This window comes from Nomascus leucogenys, chromosome 11, assembly GCF_006542625.1.
Source record: "Nomascus leucogenys isolate Asia chromosome 11, Asia_NLE_v1, whole genome shotgun sequence".
NCBI lineage: Eukaryota > Metazoa > Chordata > Mammalia > Primates > Hylobatidae > Nomascus > Nomascus leucogenys.
This window is the reverse complement of record NC_044391.1, coordinates 75,009,042-75,018,716: the sequence shown is the minus strand read 5'-3', so window position 1 is coordinate 75,018,716 and position 9,675 is coordinate 75,009,042.

Sequence of the window (9,675 nt, the reverse complement as noted above, 5' to 3'; positions counted from 1 at the left end):
CTCCAGACACAGCCCTCTCTGTCCCAACTACTTTGTATATACTGCTATCTTACTGGTGATTGCACTGTAAACTGACTAATTTTTAATAGTTAACCACTGTGGGAGAGATGGACAGGGAAAATTAAAGATGATCAGGTGTGGTCTGTTTCTCCTTTAATCAAATATGGGCTGAATGTTAATTATGATTTGACCAATAAGTTATGGCAGAAGGGACTCTGTGCCAGTTTGGGCCAACATTTAAGAGAACGGCAACTTCTGCTTTGGCCTCTCAGAATCCTAAACCACCCCCATAAGGCATTTGACTACCCTGAGAGCTCCATGCTGTAATGGAGTCCAAGCGAATATGCTGAGAGACTGGGTATAGAAGAACTAAGGCCCTAGATTTGTGACCCAGCCATCTTACTTATTTGGGCCACCTCAGCTGAGGTTCCACACATAACAAACCATGCCTACATCTTCCTGCCTGAATTGCTGAGCCACAGAATCATAAACACATAAAATAGGCATTGTTTTATGCTACTAAATTTTTGGATCGTTTGTTATGCATCAATAGATAATTAGAACAACCTTCAACATCCACGAGTATTTTCCTAGTTCTCTTCCTACGACATTAGCTGTTATGACTTCACATTCCTTTCTCATTGAACATTGAGATCTCAAACTTCTAAACCTTGTTTATCTGCACTGATTTCCTGGGGAAATTTCCTTCTGTATTAAGGCTTTAAATACCATGCTTATGCTTATGATTTCCTAATGTATATCTGTAGCTCAGAAAATCCAGACTCTATCCAGTTACTTCCTTGACATACATCTCTATTTTAATGTCTAATAGGCAACTCAAATTAAGTATATTGCAAATGAATTCCTGATCTTCTTAACCAAAGCCGCAACTCTTGAAGTGCTCCCCATCTCAGTATATGTATTCAGAATCAACAGGTTGCTCAGAAAAAACATCATAGGCATTACCGTTGATTCCTCTTTATTTATTTATTTATTTTTTGAGACGGAATCTCACTCTGTCACCCAGGCTGGAGTGCAGTGGTGCAATCTCGGCTTACTGCAAGCTCCGCCTCCCGGGTTCACGCCATTCTCCTGCCTCACCCTCCCGAGTAGCTGGGACTACAGGCGCCCGCCCCAAAACCGGCAAATTTTTTTTTTTTTCTTTTTGTATTTTTAGTAGAGATGGGGTTTCACCGTGTTAGCCAGGATGGTCTCGATCTCCTGACCTCATGATCCCCCTGCCTTGGCCTCCCAAAGTGCTGGGATTACAGGCATGAGCCACCGCGCCTGGCCCTGATTCCTCTTTTTCTTGCAGACCTCACTTCAATTTATCAACAAGCACTGTTGACTCTAGTAAAAATATATTCCAACCTGAGTGATCTCATAAAACATAAGACAGAGTCAGTCCCTACAGTCAAACTGCCAACAGCTTTTCATCACGTTTAAAGCAAAATCTAAAATTTTTACCATTATGCTTATATAATCTGGCTCCCAGTGACTTCTCCAACCTCACAGACTTTCTATTCATTTTCTGCCTCATTCTGTTCCAGTCACATTGGCCTTCTTGCTGGGCCTAGGCATGCCAAACAGATTCCTGCCTCAAGGTTGCAACTCTTTTTTGTCTTGTATTTTCCCTTGTCTTACACAGGAAATTCACTGGGGTCTTAGTGAAAATGACATCCTCAGTGAGGTCCTTTCTGCAAGTCACATCTACGGTAGAGACCCCTCTGTCGCTGGCACTCTCCCATAGAGTTGCTGTATTTTTCATCGTTGTACTTTTCACCACCTGAAATTCATGTTACCAATACAGATTTATTTATTTGATTGCTTATTTCTCGCCAACTCCAACTATTTGAGGCCGGGTGCTTTATCTTATGTACTACTATATCCTCAGTCCTGGAAAAGTGCCTGGGTAAAATACATGTTGCTTAACTGAATAAACTCAAAGAAGGAAGGAATCCTTAAATTCCTCGACTCACAGCCTTGAATATTTCTTGGTACAAATAATATAGTTCAGGAATATTTGTGAATGTGTTCAAATTAAGTCTGGAAGTCATTCCTAACAACTTATGTAGCTGTCTTCTTTCGAATAAAGTATTTAATCAGGCAGTATATGGAAGCAAATTTTCATGATTTCTGGGTAGCAGATTTCTGATTTTCATCTTAAGTGTCAAGCAAATCTTAATATTTGATGTTCCTGTGGCTGATGTGCTTTTTGAGTAAAGTTCATTTTGTTTTAATAAGTATACCCAAAAAAGGTGATATTTGACTACCATGATTTCTTTTTTTGCTGAATTATTTGGGAAAATAGATAAACCGTGCATGGAAGTATTTTGAGGGAATTGTTTCTTACATTTTAAACATAAATCTGTTATAATAGAACAATGGGGAAAAATATGTTCTCTTGAGACACATTCCCAGGATGTCATCTAATTGGTAATGCAAGGCACATTTATATTTCTGACTATACAGGATGCTTGTGAAAAGATGTATATTTTAAAAATCAGAAAATTGAAATTCTCAAACTTTAACAGGTTCTCTACATGTGTCTTTTGAGGCATGTGTATATTTTTAACTTGATTTCTAGACAAACGAGCTTTTTTACTAGGAATTTCTTAATATTCTATAGACCTGGGGAAGTTCATGACAGCTCTGTGCCATCAAAAACACATCAGCATGTTTGGATCATTACTCTCCAGTGATAAAATTATCTCTCTTAATAACCAACTGTACATCCTTTTTTGTATTTCAATTTTACTACAATATTAAACACTCCAGAAATGACAGTGCTAATTTTTCACATACCTCTTTCATGTACTCTATTTTGCTAAATAAATTATTCACTAAGTTTTGCATATGATTCATTAATCCTCAATTGTGTGGCTTTATTTTTTTCCTTTTGGAGGTAAAAGTAAGGTCTGCTGCATTTCTAAATAAAGCCCTTTTCTGGCTGTTCATTGTGCCCTGAGGTGTATAATTGGATTCTTTAGTCATATATCTTAAAAATGCACCACTAACAGAGTTGGAAAAATGTAGCATTACTAAGTTTAAATGTAAGAATTCTATGCATTCAAATAAAATTTACACGAGAAGATGTATTATCTTAGTTTGCCAGAAAGCCATTTTAGTGTTTCAGACAACAAATTGCTCATGGTACATTTTCTACTCCAACATATTCCAGACTGAATAAAAATAAAAGGTACAATTTCAAATGCAATCACCAACAATTTGCTTCTTTTTATGGCACATTTTAGATTTTCTTAGTGTGGGTGACTTAATTTCACAAAGAAAGTACATTTTATCTTAGTGTCTGGGTGTACCTTACCTATCATGTTTCTGCAGTTATGAAAATGAACAGATACCAAGCATAAAAACTCATATTTTTGAATCCATGAATTATAGTGAATTATGACTTACAGTTCTTTAAAGCAGTGCTGCATCATGTTAAGAACAGATATCCTGAAATCAGATGACCTAAAGTCTCGGCTCTGCCACTGACTAGGTTAGGTAAGTTTGTAACCATTCTGTGCTTCAGCTACCTCATCTGTAAAGTGGAGATAATAATAGTACTAACTGCACAGGGTTGTGCTGAGGTTTACATGAGAAATTTGTATAAAATAGTAAGATAATATACTTGACAAGTAATAGCTAGTTTGTTTTTCTATTTTTTTTTTTTTTTTTGGAGTCTCGCTCTGTCTACCAGATTAGAGTGCAGTGGCACAATCTCAGCTCACTGCAAGCTCCGCCTCCTGGGTTCCCGCCATTCTCCTGCCTCAGCCTCCCAAGTAGCTGGTACTACAGGCACCCGCCACCGCACCCGGCTAATTTTTTTTTGTATTTTTTTGTAGAGACAGGGTTTCACCATGTTAGCTAGGATGGTCTCTATCTCCTGACCTCGTGATCCTCCCACCTCGGCCTCCCAAAATGCTGGGATTACAGGCGTGAGCCACCGCGCCAGGCCAATAGCTAGTTTTTTCCTAAAAACTTATATCCAAAATATAATATTATTAAGTGCTTACTATCTATCTGCTCTTGTACCAGGAACTCAGGGAAACAACTGTGGTCAAAAGAGACATGGTCTGCATACTTTCTAGAAAGTCTGATTGCAGCGAAAAAACCATATAAAAGGCATAAAGTTATATACCTGACCACTTCTTACCACCATCACTGCTACCACCCTGTTTCATCATCTCTTGCCTCCACACTGGTCTCCCTGTTTCTCTCTTTGCCCCTATTTTCTATTCTCAATGAAGCAGCCAGAGAAATCCTTCTAAAAGACTAGACTGATAATGTCACATCACTGCTCAAAGCACAGCAATGGCTTCCATTTCACTAAGAAGGAAAGCTTGACTCCTTATACTGGCTTCCAAGGCCAGGATGATCAGCCCTTTCTTCTCTGACTTTTTTTTCCTGCTTCTCTGTAGCTCACTTACACTTTTCTAACTACACTGGTCTGCTTGCTCTGTCTCAACAGCACCAGTGTACTTAGAACTCAGGGTCTTTGTACAAGTTATTTTGTCTTCCTGAGACCATCTTCCTCTAGGTATCCTCTTGACTAATTTTCTTCCTCCTTTGAATTTTGCAAAAATAATACCTTCTTAATGAAGTCTGTCCTAATCACTTTATATAAAATTGTAATCTGCCTCCACTTTCCATACGAAATGGCTCTATCTTTTCTGTTTTACCTACAGCACTTATCATTTTCCAACATTATATATAATTTAGATATTTGTTATATTTATTTGTGAATATATATAATATTTGTAAGCATGTATATGTAAGCATCACAGGTTAGAGATCTGTTTTGTTTAATGTTGTTTCCCAAGAACTCAGAGAAATGCCTGACAATTAGTAGGCATTCAATAAATTTTTTTTTAGATAAATCAAAATTTTCAACAAATATGCTAGTTCAGAGTGTTTAAACTCAATGATATGTTATTTTCAAACTAAACAGCAGGAGAGAAGAAAGAGGTGAAAAGGGACTTAAAAGTAATGGCAGAAACTGCAATTACTTTTGCATCAACCTAATACATATATAGTCATAAATCACAACCATGTATCAGTCAGTGACAAACTGCATATATGATGTTGACCCCATAAGATTATAATAGAGCTGAAAAATTCCTACCACCTAGTGACATTGTAGCCACCTTAACATCATAGTATGATGCATTACTCATGTGTTTGCAGTGAAGCTGGCATAAAGAAACCTGCATGTCAGTCATATAAAAGCCTATCACATGTAATTATTACATAATACTTGATGACAGTATAATGACTATGTAAATTGTTTATGTATTTACTGTACATTTTATTCATTTAAGAGTATACTAATTCATATATATGTATGTTACATACATATATATGTATGTTAAGTGTAAAACAGCCTCAGATAGGTTTTTCAGGGCATATTCCAGAAGAAGGCATTGTTATCATAGGAGATGACAGCTCCATGCATGTTATTGCCCCTGAAAACCTTCCAGTGGAACAAGATGTGGAGGTGGAAGACAGTGATATCAATGATCCTGACCCTGTGTAGGCCTGGGATAATGTATATGTAAACAAAAAAGTTTAAAAAGGAAGAAAGAGAAGACCACAAAACAACTAGAAAACAAATAAGACAATGGCAGAACTCCTTATCGATCAGTAGTAACATTGAATGTAAACAGACTAACCTCTGAAATCAAGTCAAAGTGGCTGAATGGATGAAACACCAAGACTCAATGATCTGTTGCCTACAAGAAACATGCTCTACCTATAAAGATGCACATAGACTAAAAATAAAGCAATGGAAAAGGATATTACGTGCAAATGGCAACCAAAAAAAGAATAGGAGTAGCTATACGTATATCAGACAAGATAGATTTCAAGACAGAAACTATAAGAAGAGACAAAGAAGATTATTATATAATAATAAGAGGGTAAATTCAGCAAGAGGATGTAACAGTTGTAAATATATATGCACCAACACTGGAGCACTCAGATATATAAAGCAAATATTATTAGAAATAAATAGAGAGATTGACCCCAGTCAACAAAGAAACATCAGCCTTAATGTGTACTACAGAAAAAACTGACTCAACAAATATTTACAAATCGTTTCATCCAATGGCTGAAGAATACACACTCTTCTCAATGCATGAATTATTCTCAAGGACAGACCATATGTTAGGTAAAAAATAAATTTTAAAACATTCAAAGAAATAATACCAGTTATCTCCTCTAGCCACAGTGGAATAAATGAAGAAATCAATAATAAAAACAATTTTAGAATTATATGAACATATGGAAACTAAACAATATGTTCCTGAATGACCAGTGTGTCAATGAAGAAATCAAGATGAAAATTGAAAAATTTATCTAAATAAATGATAATGAAGACAAAATATGCCAAAATCTATCAGATATAGTGAAATGAATACTCAGAGGTAAGTTTATAGCTATAAGTGCCTACATCAAAAATAGAAAAATGTCAAATTAACAACCTAACAATGCGTCTTCAAGAACTAGAAAAGCAAGAGCAAGCAAAACCAAAATTAGCAGAAGAAAGGAAATAAGAAGATCAGAGCAGAAATGAATATAATTGAAATAAAGAAACACAAAGGTTCAATGAAACAAACAACTGCTTTTTGAAAAGATCAACAGAATTGACAACTCTTTAGCCAGAATAAGAAGAAAAGATAGAAGATCCAAATAAAATCAGAGATAAAAAAGGAGACATTACAACTGATATCACAGAAATTCAAAGGATGGTTAGGGGCTACTATAAGCAATTATATGACAATAAATGGAAAACCCACAAGAAATGGATAAATTTCTAAACTTATACGACTTACCAATATTGAATCATGAAGAAATAAAAAGCCTGAACAAACCAACAGCATGTAACGTGATTGAAGCCTAATAAAAAGTCTCCCATCAAAGAAAAGCCTAGAAACTAATGGCTTCACTGCTGAATTTTACCAAATGATTAAAGAAAAACAAATAACAGTCCTAATGAAATTATTCTAAAAAATACAACACAAGGGACTACTTCCAAGCTTATTCTATGAAGTCAGCACTAACTAGCCTGATACTGAAGCCAGACAAAGACACATCAAACTATATATGTATATACAAATAGTTTTCTTATATGTGTGTGTATATGTATAAATATATATATATTCTATGAAGTCAGCACTAACTAGCCTGATACTGAAGCAAGACAGAGACACATCAAGCTATATATATATATATATATATATGTATATATATAAATATATATACATACACAAATAGTTTTCTTATATGTGTATATATAAATGTATATAAATATATATTATATATAAATATATACAAATGTATATATTAATATATATGTAATATATAATATATTATATGTAATATATTACATATATTACATATATATTATATATACATTATATATTACATATATAATATAGTATATATTTTATATATTATATATAATATAGTATATATTTTATATATTATATATAATATAGTATATATATTATATAGTATATATTATATAGTATATATTTTATATATGTATTATATTTTATATATTATATATAACACATATTATATATATTAATTATATAATTATAAATTTATTACTATATGTACACACATATAAGAAAACTATTTGCCTGAATCATTGTATATAACAGAAAAACGCTCTTTCAAATAAGGAGAAAACAACAGCTAATTTCAGTACCTACAACATCCTGACTATCTAGAGTTCCTGAGTCTGTCCATGTGACAGTTTTACTGCTAGCATAATCAGCATTTGAAAAAACTAGCACACTAAACAAAACTACAACCAAGGACTCCGACAGTTTGCATTTCACTTCCCTGCCACCTCTAGCAGAGCAGGTGCTTGTATCCATGTCTGGGAGACCTGAAGACAGATCACATCACAGGACTCTTTGCAGACATTCCCCAGCATCAGCCCAGGACCAATGGCTCCAATGGGTCAAGAGCAATCACTGCAGTCTCACTCTCAGGAAGCCCAATTCATAGGGGAAGGGGGAGAGTGCCACATCAAAGAATCAACCCATGGGACAAAAGAATCTGAACAGAAGCCTTTGAGTTCCAGATCTTTCCAATGAAAGTCTAGCCAAATGAGAAGGAACCAGAAAAGTAATTCTGGTAATATAAAAAAGCAAGATTCCTTAACATTCTCCAAAAGATCACACTAGCTCTCCAGGAATGGATTTAAACCAAGAATAAATCTCTGAGTTGCCAGATAAAGAATTCAGATGGTTAATTATAAAGCTACTCAAGAAGGTACAAGAGAAAGGTAAAAATCAACTTAAAAGAAATTTAAAAAACAATATAGAATATAAATAAAAAACTCTCCAGAGAAATAGATATCATAAAGTAAAAACAAGCAACAACCAAAAAACCCCCCACAACTTCAGGAAATGAAAGACACCCTTATAGAAATACAAAATACATTAGAAAGATTCAACAATAGACTAGAACAAGTATGAGAAAGAACTCCAGAGTTTGAAGACAAGGCTTTCAAATTAACCCAATCTGACAAAGAAGAGAAAAAAATTTTAAAAATGAACAAAGCCTCCAAGAAATTTAAGATTATGTTAAATGACCAAACATAAGAATAATAGATGTTCCTGGGGAAGAAGAGAAATCTAAAAGGTTGGAAAACTTATTAGACGGAATAATCAAGGAAAACTTTCCTGGTCTTTCTAGAGATCTAGACATTAAAATACAAGAAGCTCAAAAAACATCCAGGAAATTGATCACAAAAAGATTATCACCTGGGCACATAGTTTTCAGGTTATCTAAAGTCAAAACAAAGGAAAGAATCTTAAGAGCTGCGAGGCAAAAGGATCAGATAACCTAAAAAGAAAAACCTATTAGATTAACAGCAAATTGCTCAGCAGAAACTCTACAAGCCAGAAAGGATTGAGGTCCTATCTTTAGCCTCCTTAAACAAAATAATTATCAGCCAAGAAATTTGTATCCAGTGAAACTAAGCTTCATAAATGAAGGATGGTTTTCAGACAAACAAATGCTGAGCAAATATGCTACTACCAAGCCAGCACTACAAGAAATGCGAAAAGGAGTTGTAAATCTTGAAATAAGACCTAAAATACACGAAAATATAACCTCATGTAAGCATAAATCTCACAGGACCTATACAACTATAACACAATTTAAAAGAAAAAGGTATTCAAGCAACAACTAGCAGGATGAGTAAAGCAATACCTAATGTCTCAATACTAATATTGAATGTGAATGACCTAAATTCACCAATTAAAAGATACAGATGGCAGAATGGATAAAAATCCACCAATCAAGTATCTGCTGTCTGTAAGACACTCACCTAGCACATAAGGACTCACATAAACTTAAGGTAAAGGAGTGGGAAAAGATATTCCATTCAAATGGACACCAAAAGCAAGCAGGAGTAGCTATTCTTATATCAGACAAAACAGACTTCAAAGCAACAACAGTTAAAAAAAAGACAAAGAGAGACATTATATAATGATAAAAGAAATAGTCCACAGGAAAATATCACAATCCCAAATATATATGCACCTAACACTGGAGCTTCCAAATTTATAAAGCAATTTCTACTAGACCTAACAAATGAGGCACATGGCAACACAATGATAGTGGAGGACTTTAATGCTCCACAGAGCATTA